The following is a 22,642-nucleotide window of genomic DNA, read 5'->3' on the forward strand; positions in this document are numbered from 1 at the left end:
CTGGGATGAATTGGTCATCCTATGTGACACCAACATTCAGTGAAAATCTGTGGTGCCCTACAGTGGATAATTCCCCTGGGAAATGTTTTCAGATGTCAAGGAATCATGGACTCTTCATGGTAGAAGGGAGAGACCTTAATGATCGTTGAGTCCAGAGGTTGTAGGCTCATGTGTTTTCATGAAGCTATGAGAAATGGGAACTAGAGAAAACTGGGAAATATTTGTTGCTCGTAAAAGGAGATGGCCACACTCAACTTGAGGTGAATGTTGACTTGTGTGAATGAGAGCCCGTGTGGCTAGATGGGCCCATTTCTCAAGAAAAGCCTAAAATCTGTGAATACGTGTGTGTGTGTGTGTGTGTGTGTGTGTGTGTGTGTGTGAGTGTGTGTGTGTGTGTGTGTGTGAGAGAGAGACAGAGAGAGAGAGAGAGAGAGAGAGAGAGAGACAGAGAGAGAGACAGAGAGACAGAGAGAGACAGAGAGAGACAGAGAGAGACAGAGACAGAAAGACAGAGAGAGACAGAGACAGAGATCTGATTTTTAAACATTGACAACTGCTCTTTAAAAATGTAAACATTATGCAGTGTAACAAGGTGTAACTGCTGGCCAGGTCTAATTATAGACCACTGATTGGTGGTAGCTGATGATATATGTGATGTTTCATTTTGCACAGCAGGAAACCGAGGCGCATAGCACAGTGAGTGCAGAGCTAGGAGTGAAGGATCCAGGCCTCTTGGCCAAGGTGCTTCAATAGAAGTTAGTTTCTATAAAGATTAATTTGGCAGGAGGAGGGGGACTGCAAAGGAAAAATATTAATTGAACACCGACACTGTTTCAGACAATTACTTAATAATTTCAATGTATAAAGTCGCACTCAATTTTTACAACTGTTTGAGCATGTTACTCAATTTCTCTGTGCCCCTTTCCTTGTGTGTAAAATTAATGGTAACTCATGAAGTCATAGTAAATACTGAAGGAATTCATTCATATGAAGTGCTTAGAACCAGATAGTAAGCATGTGTGTGCTGTCATTGTCCCTGAGGCACTTGTTAGCATCGTCCTCATTTCACATGTGAAAAAACTGATTTCGCAGAGGTTACCTAACTTGCTCATGTTTGTAGCAAGAAATCAGAACCAAGAGTTGAGCCCTGATTGTCTGATTATAATTACAGGGGTCTTTCCCGTATTCCCCCTTGCTATACCTCTAAGCTGGTGTTATAAATTCAAGATAAGAAAAACAAAAACAAAAGCAGTCCATTTCCCCCTTTGGTGATCATTCCACAGATAATCAAGCTCAGAAGGTAAGTTCTCTGGCACTTCCCTACCATCTGCAATGATGGAAGAGAAAACATTACACAGAGAATAAAAATGGTGGAGAATAAAAATCATTTCTCCTTGGGCATTCATTATGCAATTTGGGGGGCAGCTAATTTATCTTCCTAATTATGTTTTGCTTAAGCTGATTTTAAAATTAGTTTGTTTACCCTGAGCACACTGATTCACACAGGGAGAGGTGGCCTAGAAACTTCTTGGGTGGTAGAGGGAAGATAATCCTGAGATTTGGGAGCATTTCCATGGATAATTTTCATGTAGCTATGGGAAGGTAGAAGGTGGATATGTTGATGGTGCTCTGAGTATAAATAATTATTGTGATTTGTTGTTGGGAGTATTTAAATATGTATAAGGCTATGGATTACAGACCCTGAGAGTTGAAACAACCCGGGCTCCTTGTTTATCCTTCGGTGCTGAGAGTTCAGACAGTGGAGGCAGGCAAATGAAACAGGGAGACGGAAAAGGAGTGCTAGCTAGAGGTGACCCCAGGAGTTTCCTTTCAGTAGATACCCAACCAAGATTACGTGACTGTTATGCACTGTGAATTATGCCAGGAGCTGAGGATACCAAGATGAATAAGGCCATTGTCTTACCACAGTCTGTTAAGGAAAACAGACTTGTAAACAGACGAATCATAGCCCAGAGGATCAGGGCTATAAAAAAGATAGGATCAGAGGGAGCGGAGCAGAGACAGTGACGTTCTGCCTCAGGGCATCAGGAAGGAGGGCAGCCCCGTAACTCTCACTCTCACTCTGCGCTGCTCTGTTGGGCAAGTGCAGGCGGGGAGCCCCTGCAGACTGTGTCAGCTGGCTTCGTGGGTTCTGCCCCTGAGAGGCAATGGTGCCCGACTGGAGGAAGGACAGGGAAAAGTCAGGGTATCCCTCCCGTCTCTTCTCTGCCTTGAGTTGAATCTTCAAAATCTTCAAAGCAGCTGGGTCTCTACCATGACTTCATTTCTGGCTGGACAGGCCCCCGGGTGCGGCTTCAGTGGGCAGTTGTGGCCCCTGGGCTCTGGTAACCTTCCCAACTTGTCCTCCAGCCTAGAAGGGGTAGCAGCTTCTTGCTGGTGCTGACCTCTGGTTTGCCTCAGGGTGTCCTGGTTGAGGCTCAGTTTTCCCATCACCTGTGAAACCAGCCGCCTACCATACATTCACAGTATTTGAATACAGAAAGTTCAAATGCTGTATTTCTGGGTGGGCTCTGATGGATGCCTCCTAAGGGAGCTGATACCTGAGCTGGTTCTTAACGGGAGAGAGGAAATTAGTGGAGATCCAGGGAAGACTGTGTCCCAGGCACCCTTGGAAGGATGAGACCCTTGAGCATGGGAGTCCGCAAGGACAGACCACGCCAGCAGTGGGGAGCCCGTAGAGATGTCCAGAAAGGGGATAAAGTGTTCAGGTAGTTTAGAAAACTCACCTGCCTGCTCAGTACAGATTGTTTAAAAAAAAAAAAGAAAAGGAGAAAAGGCCCGGTTGGGCATGAAACCTAGTTAAGAGATAATCGGGACTCAGGCCAGAGCCACTGAGGCTTGAACTAGATATAACAGCGTGGTCGATAGATATGGAGATGAGAGGACACATCCTAGCTATTATACTTGTAACTAACTCCAAAAAAAGAAATTTCTTGTTTTCCTGGCACACAGTAGGTGCTCAGTATTTGTTGAACGAGTTAATAGCCTAGTAATATATTTGTGTTCCAAAACCTCAGCTGTGCACCTTCTCCCTCAGTTTGTCCTCCTCACCCAGAACCCTCGGTGCTGTGATAACCTCTGATCTGCTACGCGGAGCCTGGGGCAGGAGGTCTCCAGGTGGCTGCCTGTCTTTCCAGGACAGCGTGGGGTTCACCACACGCTAAAGCAGCCCTCTCTCTATTTACCTAATGTTCCTCCCCATTACAGCCGTCACCCCGCAGGTATTTACTTAGCACTTATGCACTAATAGTTGACATTTACTCAGCACTTCCCACATGGCAGGCGGGCACCTGCTGAACACTTGCCATGCATTTGTCTCAGGCTCCTAACAGCTTCATGAAGAGGTGCCACTTTGGCCCTCCTTGTGTAGACGAGGAAGACACGCAGAAGCTGAGTACCTTTTTGAAGGTCCCATAGCTAGTAAATGGCAGAGCTGGAATTCACAGCCTGAGTCTGGAGCGCAGGTTCTGAGCCATGAGGCTCACCTGCCCAGCACTGTGTGGGAGATAAAGAACCTAAGACAAGTATGTGGGGAGGACAGGGGTGAATACGCAAAGAGTAAAGCTTGATGCTTAGAAATAGATAGTCATTCAAGGCAACACAAGACAAGCTGCCGCAAACCAGACTGATTATGGCCAATACGAATGGTAGGGATAATGAGACAGAGACCATTCCAGAGTGCGGTAATCAAGGGAGGCTCAAGGAAGGAGGTAGGATTTCACTTGTGGTTTTCCTGCTAGTTGAGGAGACATGCTGAATTCCTTTGAAACAATGCAAGAACACTTTGGAGGTCACAAGTGGGGCTGCTGCACATTGCAGCAGGAAGTTAAAGAACGTGATACAACGATTTGTTTATAATTTTCTGGCCTTTTCAGAATGTTAAAATTTAAATCTAAAATTCAATTAAATCTAAAATAAAAACATTAAAGTTTTTCATCTATTGGAATTACTTTTCGAAAATGTTAGCAGATTATCCCAATAACATTCATTGAGATTCCATCTTCCCTCTCCCACAATTTAAAATGCCATGTTTATTAAATATTAAAATAGTTACAGATACTTGGATCAGTTCTGGTCCTTTTGTTCTGTTTTCCAGCCTTGGGAACAGCTGAGCACTCTCGTCAGTGCTAATATCTTTTCTCTTTGTACCTGTGAATGCTGTTTTGTCTTCTCTCTCTCTCTCTCTCTCTCTCTCTCTCTCTCTCTCTCTCTCTCTCTCTCTCTCTCCCCCTCCCTCCCTCCCCACCATCCCCCCCTTTTTTCCTCTTTCTCTCTTTCCCCCAGTGATATATTGAAATCTAATTATGGTCTCCAAGCCAGCCTACCTTTCTCCACCAAATCTTCTTCATGTTTCTTTGGGTTTAGTGAGAATATTCATTTTTTTTCTCCCCCGCCAATTTTATTGAGGAATAGATGACAGATATAATTATATATATTTAAATGTACAATGTGATGATTTGATATACATATATATTGTGGAATGATCACCTATGGTCAAGATAATGAACACTCACATCGCCTGTGAAAATAGTCTTGATTTTAATATTGAAGTTGTATCGACTTGGTGAGAGCAATGCAGAAACAGGAGTGCTGAAGCTATGGGGGGCTAGTGCATTACCATCCAATAATTCATTAGCCCTGATTTCACCAATGAGTACAGAGAAAATGAGCCACTTTTTCAAATTGCAGAAGTGTAATTTGTAAATTGCCTTTCCCAGGATACGCGCCTGTAGGTGGCTCCCAAAGAATTATTAACCATTCATACTAATTCTTAGCTGTGATTGACTTATTTGCACAAAGAATTGACTCCCATATTTTCTTTAACCAGACCTGACGACTAAATACACTTGACTTCAAACAAAGAAGACAGGTTAAAAGGGAGCATTAATTTTACTCATGGGAAAGTTACATTGAAATGATTTCTGTCTGACTTTTCAAAGTAGCCATTTGCCATTGATTTTACCCATGAGGGTGGCATGTCGATAAACAAGAAAAAGACAAACAGAATACCTCTGAACTCCATTTTGAGGTAGGAATGAGGGTCAGAAGTAAAATTATGAGGACCCTAAGTGAACACAGCAACTTCGAAGGAGAGGGAGTTGGAGACACGGCTTGCATAGCCTTCTCTCCCCTCTTAGTGTAATGCGCCTCTCCACATTTCTTTTGTCTTTTGGGAGCTTGTGCTTTAAACAGCAGATTCTTATATAGGGTGTTCACGTGATCCAGTTGAAGCAATGGACAAGAACATTTTGTAAAAGCTGACATGCTTTATAATTTTAAGGTGTTATTATTGTGCTTCTGTAAGAAAGACTGAAAAAAAGGTGGTTATCTACTGAAAACTCTTTCATGATAGTGGGAATTATGAAAAAAAATCTTCATTTTCCCTCAAATAACCACTATTAACAGTTTGATACAAAATTTTCCAGTCACAGTTTGTAAAACAAAAACTCTCCCTTACAAGGATATAATAAGGAGTTTCTTCTCCCCAGTTCCTTGGGTCTGGCCCAAGGACTGGGTAAGCAGCTGTTTTGCAAAAGCTGCCCTTTCTCCTTTCCCCCCAATTGGCCAGCGAATTAATAAGGCTTAATGTCATCCAGTCTTTTAATGAGGAATTAATAAACCATAGTCTCATAAAAACTGTTTAGATGTTTATGGTCTGTGGATTCACATTTTAAGAACCCCACACACTGTTCTTACAGGCAGAGCTTCTTCCGCACTTGTAGCTTTCCCCACTGATCCTGTGGCCTTGTGGTCCCATGGCCTTGTGGTCTTCTTCTTTGTACTCTGGTGTCATCTGTTAAGGACACTGAAGGTCAATCTCTAATCTCACTTTCTAGTAAATAAGTTGTCTACATGGCCAGGATGAAGCTCTAAATAGCTCAATGCCATGGAATCAGGTGGAAAACTCACATGAGAGTCCTTGGAGGAGGAAGAGAGAAAGGATAGCACATGGATTGACTTGGTTGACTTCCAGTTAAAATAATTGGCATGTCATGCTTCCTACCTTGGTAAGGTATAACCCTTTTCAAAACCAGCTGGCACGGTGGGACCTGATTCCAGCTCTTTCATAAACTAGCCAGGTGGGCAATGGTATTTTTGTTCATAATGGGACTAGTAATGTGTGTATTACACTTAGCTCACAGGGTTATTCTAAAAGCTGTATGTAATAATAAGTGTGATAGGGCTTTAAAAAGTGCAAAACATTGTGTATTCTTTTAAGGATGATGCCCTTAGACCCACTCACTTGGAGAAAAAAAAAAAAAAAAGGAAAGTATCTTGAAAACCAGAGGTTACAGTTAATAAGTTTACTTCTACTTCTTAGCCCTTCACCCAACTCTTCCAGTATGTGTCTGCCAAAAAACAAAAAAAAAATTGTCTACAGTGGAGAACTGAAAACCACTCATCTCCTGTCTTTGAAGTCAACTTGTGGAACCAAATGTAAGAGATAGGATGCCCAGTAACCTTGCATCCAGATTATTCCATTTGTTGCTTCTTCTCCCCTCTTTCAGTTCAGAACCCCACCTCACCCCACCCACAGGCTAGCAGACTCTCAGATTCCCCAGAATTGTACTGGAGTTCAGAGAATTCACACCGAGCAGAATGTGTTGACTATGAGAGTGTGTGTGAGTGTGGGGGAAGGCACAGGGGTCTCGGGGGGGGGGGGGTGTTGGGACACAGCAGAGTGATGTGAGTGTCAGAAGTTGTCTAGGCAAAGTGGCTTTGGGAAGGCAGAAGCAGAGCTTTGGGGAGCTTTGCAGACCTTTCCCACATCCTTGAAGCTGGATAGTAGCATTCCTAGCTGACGGCAGCCCTGGTCCTGAGCCCACTGCAGGGCAAAACGGTGGTTGCTGGTAAATGTTTGACAACTGGTCTGATGGGGGAAGCAGCGATATGTAAAGCTCCAATTTGTAGGGTTTACCAAATTCTCTGGGGTAAATATCCCCACCCACCATGGCTGAGTTCAAGCGACCAGTGTGATGTTATTGAACAAGGAATTGGGAAGAGAGGTACAGTACTCCACCATATGTAGTATTCTCATCCTAGAGATCCAATGGACATAAATAACTTCAAGTGCATAGATAAGAGTAATGAAATAATTAGGAAATGATGAGGTTTAAATATTACTTTTGTTTTTCATATAATTTATTTAATTGTATGCTTATATAATTTAACTTTTAATAACGGCAGTGTTTAACAACTATCTGGCAGAATTCCTGAGATCGTGAGCCAGTACAGGCTGGCTCCAGCATACCCTGGGTCCGCAGGAGAAGAACAAAACTCTCAGTGTGTTAGTAGAACACCCAACCTCTAAGGAGAGTACAAGGCTCCTGCCTCCTCCTTCCCCCTCCCCTGGCAGGAGAAGAGCCTAAACTGTGCCTGAGACAAACAACTAGGCTTCTTTAACTATCACAGCAACAAAGAATAAAACAAACAAACAAAAAAAACCCCAAATCTTCACCCTCCTGGCATAAAATTTCCATTTCACTTCATGGATGACCCATATCCATCTAGCAGGTAGAAGATCTGGGAGGGAAGAGTTATAGGAAGAGTAAGTTTTGAGATGTAAGGAAGATGATAGCTTGGGACAGGAACTGTCCAAACAGACAGGGACTATCACTGAAGGTTCTAGAAGCCAGGTGTGGTATTTGGATGCCGGATGCTTAGGATGCGGAGAAGAAGCAGAAAAGATGAGAGGAGGGAACCAATTCCTTGCACTTCACAATTTTGCCCTGGGCCAGTTCTGGCACAATTTTTGAAGAACATCATTTCCCCATGAGATGAGGAGCAAAGGAACAAAACCTCTGTGGTCTCAGAAACGTCTTATAAAGTAGATCTCCCGGAATTTAGTCCACAGAGCCGTCCTCAGTAGCAGTAATGGGACACAAAATGAGAAGTGCCCGAGGTCCAGGTGCTACCAAATCCTGCCCCACTGAGGACACAGGGAGAAGAAAATGAGCAAATGGCATTTCGGTCCATTATCAATCCAATCTATTTCTTCTTGAGTGCAGCAGAGTTAGAAACCTAGTTCTAAAAATAACACTGTAATTTGTGGCCTGGAATAATCACACCTATCAAAAGCTAGGTTAAAGTGCGTGCGTGCGTGTGCGTGTGCGTGTGCGTGTGTGTGTGTGTGTGTGTGTGTGTGTGTGTAGGGTGGGGTGAGAGAATAAACACAACCTTGTGTGTCTATGCAACGGTAATTTTCTTTGCCGTTTTGTACTTCCTTTTTAAGGCAGCAGATGCAGTGCTGGAGAGTGAGGAACGGGGAAGGGCACTGGCACCCTAGAGCACCTGTCAGGACCCCGACACCATGTTCCTTTGGCTGCTTCATGCAATGCCCGTGCACCTCTGAGGTAGGCAAAGTCATGCTGCCAGGAAGTGGTGGAAGTGTGTTGTAAACTTCTCTATTGGACACTCTCTTTGCCCTGCGCTCCACCGCTGTTAACCACATCCTTCCCAGAGTTGAAATGGCCTAGAAATGGCCAGAGTTGTGTCCTACTCATCTCGACAGACCCAGCACCAGCAGAGTCGCCAGTACAGGGGAGAGTTCCACAAATGCTTGTTGAATGTAGTGATTTCAAAACAAAGAGTTATCATCTGAGTGCTTGACTCATAGCATGTGAATCGGGAAGAGACTCTACCAACTATTCTAGATGCAGTGACACCCCCAAGAGTCAAAGTCTAAAGCCAGTTATTGGTTGATTCCTATGTGTGGCACTGCTCGTCAGCATTCCTCAGTATGCTTTGAAATCAGACGCCCTTTGATGATAACGGGTGTTAGGTTGTACACCAGACCATGTCTGTTTTTGGCTGTGGGGTTCAAGGATGCGTAACACTTTGAGAAAAGCCTAATAGAGGAATAGCTAGGTTTACAAAGAGAACTTGGTTGGAGGGGAAAGTTTGAAGTATGGAGTTGTTTAGCATGGGGTTCCTGTAGATCATCGTACTCCAGAATATGTCTATAATAGAATCAACACCCCCAGGCTGATTTGCACACCACTTTTCAGTGGCACATCTCAGTTAAGGGAGTAGCGGAGACCACCATCTACACCAGCTCTGTCCCTTGCAAGACAGCACTCAGCTCTCCCCTCCTGCATTCTCCTTTCTCTTCTCTAGGAAGAGAAATGTCCCCTCAACATATCCCCAGGGAGTCTGGTGAAGGGACAAGCTGGCTGCCCCTGAGAAGGGATATTTAAGTGGAACAATATAGACTGGGAGAAGCTGAGGGCGTGAGTAGAAGAATTGTGCCGTCTGCTAGGAATGCCACTGCATACCCAGGGAACACCCAGCACCGTGAGTGAGGCCCAGGGCTCCTGTATAATCTTGAGGGAGAAAGAAGCATGGGCCCCACGGTGTCAGGGCCCGCCCCTGTGTACACTGACCAGTTCCCACCACCCACGGGGGTAAATTGAGCTGCCTCTTTGATGATGAGGACGTGAAGTGGAATGTGAGACTCCTCATTACTGACGTCAGGCTTGCCTTTCATTTTATTTATACCCATGACACTGTGACACAGGATCTAATTTTCCATTGTATTTTTCCCTCTGTTAAGACCCAAGTGATGACAAGTGAATTTGTGCCCGAACCTGGAAAACAGTATTTTAAATGTGAAGCCTGGGCCCTACAGGATTGGTGCCTGTCTTCCCAACTGCCTGCCCTTCGTTCGAACCTATGAAGTGACCATCAAAAGGGCAAAAGGGAGCACGCTCCCACAGGGCATGGCTGCCTGAGAAGTCAGAGCTTGAGGCATTCAGTTGCCCACTCCTCCCTGGTGACAGGCTGTTCCTTCCTGGCACAGGTGCTGGAGGGAGGCCAGGGAGCAGTGAGGCCGTATGGCAGCCTTGGCACAGAGCCCCGGTCACTGTCTGGGCATGAAACTGGGCTCTGGCACCAGGAGCATGGTTCCAGCTCCCTGGCCCAGAACCGCCTGTGCAGGGACCACTCTGCTGTCCAACCCCTGGTGGGGCCCCACAGGGACACGACAGGTTTAGGAGCAGAGATGGATCCGGAAGGGATGGCAGGAACAATTAGGGGACACTGGAACAGAAGCAGTTATGTCCCCATGTGCAGAAGCGCCTTTGGGGGTGTGCCTAGGATGGAGGAGAAAATGGCATGTATGTCCAGCAAATGAACAGAGCAGGCTTCACCCCTGCTGTGCTGCAGGACTCGGGCTGCGTCCGGCTGTACAGCCAGTCTCCCTCCATTCCCTCCTATGGCCTCAGATCCAGACTCAGTGTCTCTAACAGATCGTCTTCCCACCCTGAGATGAAAGCTCTGCCTGGGTCTTCAACAGACCCACCACTCTTTCAGTAGGGCCTCCTGTTGCCAGCTTTTCGACAATGTTTTTCAGCCTCTGACCCCAGAGAAATCTCAACTTCCTTATACTCAGTTCAGAAGATGTTTGTTATTCAAGGTTCTGATGCAAAGGCCTGATAAGAGAGGCCGCAGGCCTTCCCAGTTAGTAAACCAACAATCTGAGGATTTGAAAACCAAGAAGCACAAGGATAGCCCCGCCCTGAGAGATGGCACAGTGCCAACTCCTGTCCTGAAGTCTTCCTGGATATTTAGAAATGGGTATCAGTGAGTTTTCACTACATTTACTTTGGATGTCTTGTTTGTTTTCTTTTGTTTTTGAAGCAAAGGTTTCCCATAGCACCAACAAAATCAGATCTGTGTGTTACTGAATATATGATAGTTCATATGCTTGACTTGGTGTTGCCTTCTACTTCTGTGTCCCTGTTCTCAGTCAGTTTAGGTAAAAATAGTACCAAAATAGTGTGGGAAACCAGAGGGAACACCTTCAAAACTGTCCTGGTATCTCACCCCTAAGTGCCCCACAACCTAGGAATTGCTTGGGGAGCTAAGGGCTGTCTTTACGTGCAACGGCTTAGGCCTACGCCTTTAGAATTACATCTGCGATAGCCCACCATAGACCCAATTCTGAATGAAAGCCTGTGTCTGTTTAATCAGCTCATCTCAAATGCTTTCCAGGGGCGAGTCTATCAAGTGCTTCTAGTAGGTTCTGGGGTGGAGATGGGGTCCAAGGGCAAGGAGGTATGAGTGAGACACGGGCCATTTGCATCAGCCAAAAAGTACAGAAGTAACACAAGGCTGCAGGATATACAGGTATGGTGATGAGGAAACACTAAGTGGACTCCATGGGCTCAGGATAGTATAAGTGGATGAGATCTAGGTTCCATAGTGGGATGCTGGTGTCACTTAGAAATCCCTTTCCCAAGGCTCATTGGAGGGTCATTTGGAACAAGTGCAAGGAAGTTATAGGCAGACAGTCCAGTGTCCAAGTACTTCCTTATTAGCTCTGTGATTTGGGGAAGGTTCTTAAATTCTCTAAGCCTCAGTTTCCACATCTGTAAAAGGGAGATACTGAGCCTGTCACATAGAATTATTGTGGCATTTGAATGAGATTAGGAAGACAAACTATGTCTGCGGCATCAAGCACAAGGTAGGGGCTCCCTCACCTTCCCCACTCGGACTGGGGATTGGAGAGCCCCACAGGGGGTTTGCTTTTAAGTCTTAGCCCAGTCAGGTAGTTCCACCTCTCTGTGTTTTCTTTGTGACAGGCTGCAAAGGTTGGGAATCTGAATGCTGACTGAACAGTTATGACTGTTGATTAAGATGTGAGATGGAGGGGTGGTGATGCCCAGGACCCAGGGACACAGTTTGGGGAGAGGAATTGTCTTTGTGAACAGGTGTTAGAAGAGCTAAGGAACATGGAATCAGGGCTGGCCTGATCCTCGCTGTGCTCTCCATGGCGGAGCTGGTTTGGGGATGGGACAGCCTCTGCCAGGATTGTTTCTGCCTTTAGTCTGCCTTGGAGGTTCGTGTGAACCTGATTTTGTCTCGCGGCCGGGGGAGGGAGCATTGAGGTGTGGTTTAGGATACATAGCACACTTTACCCTGAGCCAGAATCCCCAGAACAAGGCCCCGACCCCTTCTGTCATCCTTCAACCTCTGTCATGGCCTCCAGCTGTCAGCTACCCACAATCCCCGGGGTGTTGTCCTAGGTGTCCCTGTGTAATGTGAAGACTAGGCTCGGAAAAGCATTGAGTGACACTGTTGTTCAGAGGCATCTCACAGGACTGTTCCATCAACCATCAGGAGAAAAATATGTATATTAAAACATTATTTTTCTGAGGAAATTGAAATCCAAACATCTTACCTATCTGATGAAGCCCAGGTGGAAAGCGAAGCTTGATTCCACATGAGGCCTGAAAGAGAAGAATAAGTCACTGGTTAACAGAGACAGTGAGGCATCGGTGTGGGCTCCAAGTGAAAAACAAGAGTGGTCGCAATTCACTGAGAATATGAAAATCTCATATAGCTAAGAGTTTTGATCTCTTCCTTCACTAAGTTGTTTACTCAAACTATTGATAAACAAAGAATGGCCTAAATGCCCTCCTTCTCCCACCCCTCCCCCATTGACACATGTGGTTTCTCAGTAATGGAACGAGCAGCTGAGACACAAGGGGTTGTGGGTGGTCTTCTCTCTGGATGGTGAATGAATGAGGTTCGCTTATCTTTTATGCTATGTCTTCCATGGCTAGAGGCCCAAGCCCACAGCGTGGGCTCAAGAAGTGCTTCAGGGTCTCACAGCCAGGTTGGCTCATGAGCAGGTGACGGTTAGGAAAAGCTGAGCAATAAATAGGCATTGATTGAGTACTTCCTGTGTGGCAGGTGTGGTGAAAGGCTTTGGGTATACATGTTCCCTGCCTTCATGGAACTCAGAATCTGGTGAAGAAGATAGATTTTAAACAAGCACACCTACAGTTATATAATTTGCAGACTGTGATACATGAATAGGTATTATGAGAAAGAATAACTGGGGATCTAATACAGATTGGGGAGCAGGGCTCACGGAACGTCTCTCTGAGGAGGAGATGGTTAAGATAAAGCCTAGAACAGTGCTTCTCAAATTTTAATGTACATCAGAATCACCTGGAGAGCTTGTCTGTAAAATAGGTTTCTGGATTCCACCCCCAGAGTTTCTGAGTCAATAGGTCTAAGGTGGGTCCCAAGAATTTGCGTTTCTAATAAGCTCCTGGGTGATGCCGAGACTGCTGGTTGGGAGACCGCACCTTGAGGACCACTAACTGCGAAGACAGGTAGGAATTAGCCAGGTGAAGAGAGTGAAAGAGAAGGTCAGCATGGCAGAGAGAGCAGTGCGTGCAAACACGCCCGAGTGGGAAAGGTGTGGGGGTGCTGCAGGGGACGGAAAGGTCGTTATGTTTCCAGGCCGTGAGTTTGTGGGCCAGTGGCTTGAGGTGATGTGAGAGATGAATCTGGCCCTTGTCCCATCCTGAACTCACTCCAGCAGAGCCACCTCGACTGGTAGTGTGTCTAAGGAAAATGGTTCCATTGACCCTGGGAGATATCCTGATGCAACATGGAGCTTCTAGAACTGAGCTGACCCTGAGATTTTGTGAGGATTTAAAGGGATAAGGCATGAAAGAGACTGAGCACAGAGCAAATGCTCAGTCGATTCTAGGTTTCTTTCCTCCCTCCATTCCCTCCTTGAAACACGGCCTTGTCTCAAGTTCCCAGTTTCAGCTCTAAGAGAGTATGTTCCCGAATAGGTGTTGAGGTGCTGTCCTGTAGCGGCAAGCTAAAATATTTACTGTGGAAGTGATCCATGATGACCTAAACTGGGATCCAGTTAAATAATTGGCTATAGATAAGAAATCTGGATACCACTTCCAAAGACCAGGTGTGTGTGTGTTTCCCTCCATGAATTGTAAATGTCACAGGATTTCAAACCAAAGAAAGCATGGGCTGGGGTTTTGGAGCCAAAGTACGCAATTGGCATTAGGCCAGTTCAATTCATAGCACATTTATTGAGCCCTCTCTCTGTGCCAGGTACTATGTGAGGTGTTGGGAAGACAGAGGTAGGTGATCGAGGCTGGGTCCCTGCTCTTCAGGCGGTCCCAGCCTCACTGGGAGACGGACACGTAAACAACATAGAGCAGTGGGATAAAAGCCTCACGGAAGGTCTGTACAAAGGGCAATAAAACCTCCTGAGAGAGAGCAGTTCTGCCTGGGGAAGTCAGAGAAGGTCACAGACAGAAAGTGACATCGGAGCCAAGACTGGAAAGGAAACATCTAGAGAATGAGCAGAACTGAAGGATAAATGAACAAGTCTCTTTTAGAACTTTTTTGTTATTGTTTTAAGCTCTGACCTAAATCATCGTTATGAGCTTCTAGAAGATACATGTCCACATGGTGTTGAATTTGATTTAAAATATTGCATAAACCGTTATATATAGAAACACATATGGAAGCAATCTGAAAATATTTCTCCTCAAATATAGTGCCATTGCTTTTATGAATTTGCTATTTCTGGATGAAAATGTGAAATATGGCTTGGTTTTCTGAGACTCAGAAAAAATTACATCACCATCCCAAGTGAAAATAATTTTGGTTGTTAATTTGTTCATACATTCCTTTATTTAGCCAATCAACAAACATTTAGTTAGAAAATTTAATTTCTGAAGCGCTGTAATAGATCCTTTGGGGGCAACAAAGATATGTGAGACATTGTCCTGCCCTCAGGGCTCTTCAAGGCTTAGGAGTGAGAAAAACACCTAGACACAATAATTCTAACGCAAGAAAGTGGTAGATGATATGAGTGAGTGCAGACGGAATACTCCAAGTGTGTAGAGGAACGCAAGCTACTTTCTGACGGGGATAATCATAGAAAGTATGACTATTTATGGAGAAGCCACTGCAGTAAGCCTTGTAGCGTGGGATGGGATTAGATAGACAGAAATGAGTGTAGGGGGCAGATATTCCAGGCAGAGGGAGGTTTGTGAACAAATGGGGTGGGAGCTACTTGGAAACAGCATTTTGTCCTAATTAAGGGTATGACTTGGGGAAAGAGCTGGACTAGGTAGCTGTCAGCCTCACAGCTAAGTTTGAACTTGATTCTACTGGCTGTGACTTCTTGGAATTTGAAATGTCAAGCATTTGTCACTTGGTTCCTTGGACACTTATTTTAGTTGGCATCTCAGTTCTGACCTTCATCTTGGCATAATTTTGTCCAAGCCATAGGATATGTTTTAAAAAATCAGTCTTTATAGGCCAACAGTAGTGAAATCACAATGTGCAAATACCCACGAATGTTACAGGTTGAAAGTATGATTCCACCTCTGGAGCTTGAAAGAGATGGCTTTTGTATCCGAGTTCCTTCGGGAAACAGATGAAGGCTTGACCTACACAGGTGTGGACCGTTGTGGGGAGGGTTAAGGGAAACCAACAAGTGCAGTATCCCTGGGCTGTGAGAGCCGAGAAGTTGTTACCACCCCAGGCGGTTGGTAACATCCCTAGGCAGGTGGTAAGGAGCTACGCAGCAGACACTGGAACTTGGAAAGAGCTCTGTGTTGCCAAGAAGAGACACAGCAACTGCCTGGGCCCAGTCCTGGGGTGGTGCCTCCCACTGGCTGAACCCAACGGACTTGAAGCCACGGCCGGGGGCCCAGTGATCTATTCCCTCCAGGTCAGCCTCCCAGGACACAGAGGAGGGTTGGAGAGCCCATCTGGAGCGGCAACCAGACCACCCAGCGCAATCCTCTTTAGCTTTACTGTTTCTATACTTGCAAACTACAGTAAGCCTTCATTTAACAAATATGTTTCACACACTCATGTGGCTCTCAGAAATTTATAAAAATGAAGAAAGACAGGAAATAGATTGGATGGCTGGATGCAGGGGTAGATGGTGAAGGAGTCTTTAGCTGAGACAGCTCACTAAATAGTAGCTCAACTAGATTGCAAGGCTGGTGAACGCAGGGCTAGGCCATTCGTCCCTCAGTGCCCAGCACTGCCTGCAGCTTAGTACACCCCAGTCAGTGTTTGTCTGAAACACGTGATAGATGAAACAAGCATACCAGGCGCCAAAAATTGAGCATCTGGGAGTCTTAGGTCAGGAGAACCCAAGCTTAGGGTCAGGAGCTAATATTTTTGGACCTATGAGAAGCAGATGATGACAGTTTGTTTTCCTGCTTCTCCTACCTTTTAGGTCAAAGTTTCTAGCACCTCCCAGGGAACAAAGGCCATTTAATGGTGGTGTGGAGATAAAGGGTGGTATTTCCTTTCAATCTTTCAATTTTTTCCAGTCAAAAGGGCAACATGACTCTGCATTCCAACTTCAGTGAATTCATCCACTTGCTCTTTCAGTGAACATTTATTGAGTGCTTCTTTTGTGTCTGGGAATCCAAAACATAAGACCAACAGGGCCTCAGTCCTCAAGGAGCTTGGTCCTGCAGGAGCTATGTCTATGGCATTAGGGAAGTGCAGGACTAGTGCAGGCCGCTGTGGGAGCAGCGGACCACAGCTCACCCAGGCCGCTGTCTCAGTAGGTAAGGGTAGTCCTGAAGCATTCCATCCGTTCATTTCTTTTTTTTTCCCCAATGTGGTATTTTCTGTGTTTTTTTTTTTTAACCATACAAGTCACCCATTTAATGTGTACAACTCACTGGCCTTTAGTGTATTCACAGATATGTGCAACCATCACCACAGTCAATTTCACATTTTCTTTCTGTTTTTTGTTTTCATTTTATCTTTACTATTTACTAAAGCCTCCATCCCGTCTCCCTCCCCTCAGTAAGTAAGAAAGTAAGTAGTAAGTCATTAGGTCAGGACTTGTAATGTAGATTACTGGCTGAGGAGGTAACCTGGGACAGGAACTCACACCGAAGTGCTGTAAGCTAATGAGTGAACACAGGGCGGGTGTCCAGTCCCTCCTCCCCCAGAGAAGAGGAGCAAAAGGGGAGGAGGGCACCACACAACGGCATCTAGATTGGAAGGTGGAGAGAACAGGTGAGGAAGGGAGGCTGGGGGCTGCCTACACCTCACTGACTGCAGAATTGTTTTGAAGGCTCAGTGCTCTTTGCCTTTAACTCTTTGCAAACACATGGTAAGTGTGTGAGGATGTTTATTTATTCGTGTTTGTTTGTTTTAGCCCCTGGCAACTGAATATGAGGGTACAAGGTCTCAGAAATGTTGTACGGGCTGCATGAAACATATTAACACTGACCCACCTGATTTATGAAGGTGGGTTGACTGGTTTTAAAACATAGGCTATTTTGTTACAAAATTGCTTCATTCCCAGAGGTTTTATTAATCAGGAAATTCTTGTTCTCAACTTGAGTTCTATGACTAATAATGGGAGGCAAAAATAAGTTGGGGAGGAAGAGCAGAGAGGGATAAAAAGAGTTTTGTCATAATCTAAGGGGCAAAGTTTTCTTAATTTATCTATAGTGCCCTCTTTTAAAATTTATCTCTATTACCTTCTTTTTAAAAGTCGGCCCTGTTAGACTTGTGAGAATTTGATTAAAATGTGTTTTAATTCTTAGATAAATTTAGGAAAACGAAATGTTTTTAAATTGACTACCTCCTCCCTTCGCCTCATTTTTTAAAGGAGGGGAAACATCATCCCCAGTAAGTGTTGCTGGGTTGAGTGTGTGTGTGTGTAGCTGCATTTCTTTTTCCAGAAGAACATTACTTCTGCTAGGGAGTAATTCTCCATTTGGAGCCTTCAAGATATTTACATTTTCAAAGTCCTTGGCCTGGAAGAAGTTATGCTGAGGCCAAGCTCTGGCCAGAGAGTGATTGTTTTACCTTCTGGCCATCTGCTGAACCCTCCTGTATCCCATCCCCTCTCTGTTCACCTCTTTCTTGAAAGGCTAGATCCTTAGCTCTCCCACTCAAAGTTTCCGTGTTTACTAATATGCCTGAACTTTTAGCTCCAACCCAAACATTTCCTGTCACCTGAAGACCCGTGTCCTCTTACCTATTAGGCATCTCTCCTGTGTGTTCCACAGGATACCTCAGACCCCGTGTACTCAGCACTGCTCACCGGAGTGCTTGCTCTCAGACCAACATCTGTCTATGTGGGAGGCACTAGCACCCACGTGTTGCCTGCCCACAGCCCATGGGTTACCGGGTATTTCGCTGCTGTTCTGCCACTCCTCTCCATTCCTAACGCCAGTGTTCTACTTCAGGCTCTCCTCCGCTCTGTCTGGATATTATTAATTATCTCTGTGTCCCGTCAGTCTTCTCTAATCCATGCTTCCCGCCACCCCCAGATTTAGCTTTATAATGTGCAAACCTCCAGGTCTACTCTTTGTGTAAAATCTTTCAGGAATTCCCCATGTTCCAGCTCTTCATATCAGTGGACGAGTCATTCAAGAGTTTCATTCTCTTTGATGAGTTTTTCTCCTATCACATAGGCCTCAGCTCCTAAGGCTCATTGCTGGCATCTCCTCTGCTCAATCTCCAAGAGCCAGCATGCCCCGAGTGTGTTCTCCACCCTTTTCTCCTTTCTGATTCCGTACCCTCCTTAGGTGACCTCTCCAGCCCCCTGGCTTAGAGCAGCATGTACACACTGATGGCTCCCAAATTGATAGCTCCAGCCCTGACCTTTCTACTGAGTCCCAGACATAGATCCAGCTGCCTCCTTGACATCTTCACTTCCATGTCTAACAGAGACTCGCACTGAACAAGGCCAAAGCGGGGCTCTTGATGTCCTACCCATTCTTTTCCTGCTCCTGCTCCTCCCCCACCCTTCCCCATCTCAGAAAATGGCACCACCACTCAATCCACACAACCACTCAAGCCAAAAACGTAGGGGTTATCGTTGTTTTCCTCTCTCTCCTCATTCCACTCCCCACATGCAGTCCATCCCACGTCCTGTCAGCCTTACATTCAAAATGCATGCACGCTCCCTGAACCTGACGTTTCTATCAGTCCGTGCTGCTTTCTCTCTAGTCACCGCCATCTCTCACTTGGATTACTGCAACAGCCTCCTCCTGCCCTACCAGTTTCCACCCTTAACCCCCGAGAATTGATTCTTCCCACAGTGGCCACAGTGATCTTTTCAACAAGCGAATCATATGGTGTTTCTTCTCTGCTTAAACCCACGGCAAGCCTTTCTGTTGCACCTGGCCGCGGAGCCTCCTGTTTCTTCTTTGAACTTAACCAAGAGTGTTTCTGCCTTGAAGGTTTTGCATGTACTCTTCCCCTCCCTAGTATTCCCCCCCCCCCCCCCGCCCCCTGCATCCCCAGCTCCGTGGGGGTAATCCTGTGTCAGTTCAAATGTCCCTTCCCAGGGAAGCCTTCTCTGACCTCCCAAACTGAAGTGGCGTCCCCTTCAGGCTCTTTCTGTCAGTAATTTGTTTTATTCTCTTTAGATGATAGTATGATCTTTTTTATTTATTTCTTTAAATTCTCCCTCTTTCCTCCACTAGAATGTAAGCATTGTGACCACGAGGATTCATGCTGTTTTCAGTCTGTCCTCAGCACCTAAAGTCTTTCCTGGTGTACCATAGTTGCTCAAAAGTATTTGTTGAGTGGATGAATGAATATATAATTGAACAAATTTGCCTCTGCTAGAAATACCTCTCTAGCTATCTAGATATTTTGGATGTAGTGTAAGTATCAATGAAGAGTGGGAGGGGCTGGGAGGGGCTTGGCTCTCAAACACACTTAAAGGAATGTGTGGCAGCCACTTGACATTGCGGCCTCTCCTCAGACAAAAGTGCAAGGCTTTCATCATTAATACTTATGATATCCTGCTGATAAATACTAATGAGACATTTTATTAATAACACTGAACTTCCAAGTCCACATTTAATCTTTGCAAATGTATAACTCCAGGCCACAGGGCTAATGCCCACCCATGTGACAACTGCAGATTTACTCTGAATTTTCTATTCTTTTCTCTCTTGTCTTGAGCCATTTTGGAGGCAGGCATCCAGTCTGGAGAATGTCTGGTCTAGAATTTTGTCAGAGATATGTTTAGTTTCCTCAGAGTAGCTTTGGTTGAGTCCATCTGAGATTTCCATGTTATTAGAAAAAACAGGGGCTAGAATCTTGAATCTACTCATAGATTAGAGTGAGGGAGTCCACAGGTGACACCAAAGTCTGCCCCTCTGTTGTCAGGACAGTTATGTATTATTTGTGTATTCCTTTGTTCGGAACAGAGCTGGTGAAATTGGGATAATGCTATGCTAACTGGATGGAAGAATTGCAAGGGGAGTTTAATGCGTGTATGCCGGTTACATTGATGATCATGGAAGCTAAACCATGGACTTAATTTCTCCAGAAATTATCAAACCCTGGTAGCACTTGATTGTACTAGTCTTCCACACCGTGGCAAGCCCCAGCTCGTCAGCACCATCAACATTTCATCCAGTCTTCAAAGAAGAATGATGAATGATACGTACAAAGGGAACTAAATGGTGCAGCGTGTTGGTTCTAATCTCGTGAGTGGAACCAAAGTCATGTTGTCCATAGATGACCGCTGCTTTTCCACCCCTCAGTGGTCAGGCTTCTATTTCCCATGAGAAAACTACTTGTTTCCTCCCCCATATCTCTGCTTATTGGTTATAGGCCTGAAACAGGTAGATTCCACTGCGTGTGTGGGGCACCAGAACGCCAGCAGCCAACAGCTGCTGCCTTACTCCCTTTCATATTCCAAACAGCTAGACACATAGGGCCATAGACAAAGCTGGGAAATGGGTGAAGTTAGTTTTTGCTGCCCATTTCCTTTCACCCCAGTAATGTCTACTCTTGAAGTAAGCAGTGTGTGAAGTTACTCTTCAGAAGGTACAGTCTTACGAAGGTTTAAGAGGCACAAAGAGTTACTGCAAATGTAAATATTTAGAGTTTTAAATTTTAGGATAGAGCAGTGCTGATCCAATTAGAGGGAAAAAAAAAAACATTTTGAGGAAATTTCAAGCCCTGTGAAATCTGAGTGGGGGAGACATTATGGGCGTGAGTTGAAGGTGGAGTGGGCTCTAGCACCTCCGAGTTAAATTATGCCGTGTGGGCTGTGGCCTAGGCACCTACTTTGGTCCAGAGGGCGATGTCAGGAGCCCAGATAGGTTCTGTTCCACTCCTGGTAATAGAGGTGCAAAAGGAGGGACGGGCCAGTGATAGTACAATGGAAGTGGTGACTGGTTGGCATGGAGATCAAGGGAGAGGAGGAAAGCCAGATAGCTATACTTTGAATGTGGAGAGTAGTTAGTAGCGTTTACTACTAGATTTGTAGGGAGGTGGTGCTTTCTGCTTCCTTCTTTCTTTCCTTTTCGTCTCTCCTTTATTCCCTTTTTCTCTTCCTCTTTAAAAATCATACACCACTCTATAATCCCCTTCAAGATAGATAGCAGAAAATACATATCCGATGGATTAAGTGTTGGGCTCAATTTTGCTGTATTATAACAAGGATGGAGTAGAAAACTCTTAAACATTAGGCATCCAAAGACTCTTAAAATCTAATGAATATGTGCAAACCCTCAGAACTCTGGTTCATAGTTTGAGACACCATCTGTTTTTATGCACTATCTTGGGGACAGTAGACAACCTGTTCGTTGCACAGGCATGTACTGTGTGTAGATAACCTCCTAGTACTTCTTGAGCAGCTCTTCTGGAAAATCCCCATATTTACAGGAGCGAATCATATGGCTTCTGTTTCTTCATTCATATATAATTAGAAAAGGGATTCAGAGGGTTTGGTGCCTTTACCTTTCCTCATTGTCTCTTTGTTATTGTTTTTCTCTTTCTCGTTCTCCTTTTATTTACTTTTCTTCCTGAAAATATCTGTGCTTTTGCTTGGGTTAATTTACCCTGAGTTTTTCAAACCATCCTTTTACCTGCTGGGTTATTTTTTGCCTGAGACCTTCTTAAACTTCTTCAGTTGCTTTACTCCCCACCAGATCTCAACTTGAACTAGAGCTTTCATCTTCTTATGTCTGTTTGCTGTTCTGGTTTTTCTAGTCAATACAGGGTCTAAAGAGGCTGTGACTGAAACAATGGTAGATTATGCTGCTAATTCAAATGACTTTAGCCCTTCTACCTAATCCCCTTTTGCCTCACTTTTCTATAATAGCTGTGGAAGGAGGAAGTGTATTAGTTATTTTATTGTACAATAATTACCACAAATTTTGTGGCTTAAACAACACACATTTATTATCTCACAGTTTTTGTGGGTCAGAAGTCTTGGTATAGCTTTAGTGGGTCCCCTGCGTTAGCTGGGGGGGTGGGGGCTGCAGTCTCATCTCAAGGCTTCACTAGGGAAGGGTTCACTTTCAACCTCTCCTGGTTGTTGGCAGGACATAGTTTCTCTCAGTTTGTTGGACTAAATGCCTCCATTTCTAACTGGCTCTTGGCCAGGGGCACCATCAGTTCCTTGCCCCGTGGCCTCCCCAATATGGCTGCTTACTTTATCAAAGCCAGCAAGAGAGAATTTTCTAGCAAGACTGTAACATAATCACTGAAGTGACATCCCACCACCGTTGCCATACTCTGTGGGTAGCAAGCAAGTCACATGTTGCCTAACATGCAAGGGGAGGGGATTCCACAAAGGCATGAACACCGGAAGGTGGGAATAGTTTGGGGCCACAGAAAGGAGTGCTTATGCGGGAAAATACTTTGAGTTCCTTAAAAAAAAAGTCTATAAAGGCTAAATTCATACTGCTTTCATGCTTTATTGTAGGCCTTCATATATTATAATATACCAAAATAATAATGTTTCTCTTTGTCTCTTTTCATATACTATGAACTAGGTTTTGCTTTAAAAATGATGTGTTTTTCTTTTGTGTCATTGGAT

This window comes from Rhinolophus sinicus, chromosome 3 (assembly GCF_057876585.1).
Source record: "Rhinolophus sinicus isolate RSI-liver-muscle chromosome 3, RSI-T2T, whole genome shotgun sequence".
NCBI lineage: Eukaryota > Metazoa > Chordata > Mammalia > Chiroptera > Rhinolophidae > Rhinolophus > Rhinolophus sinicus.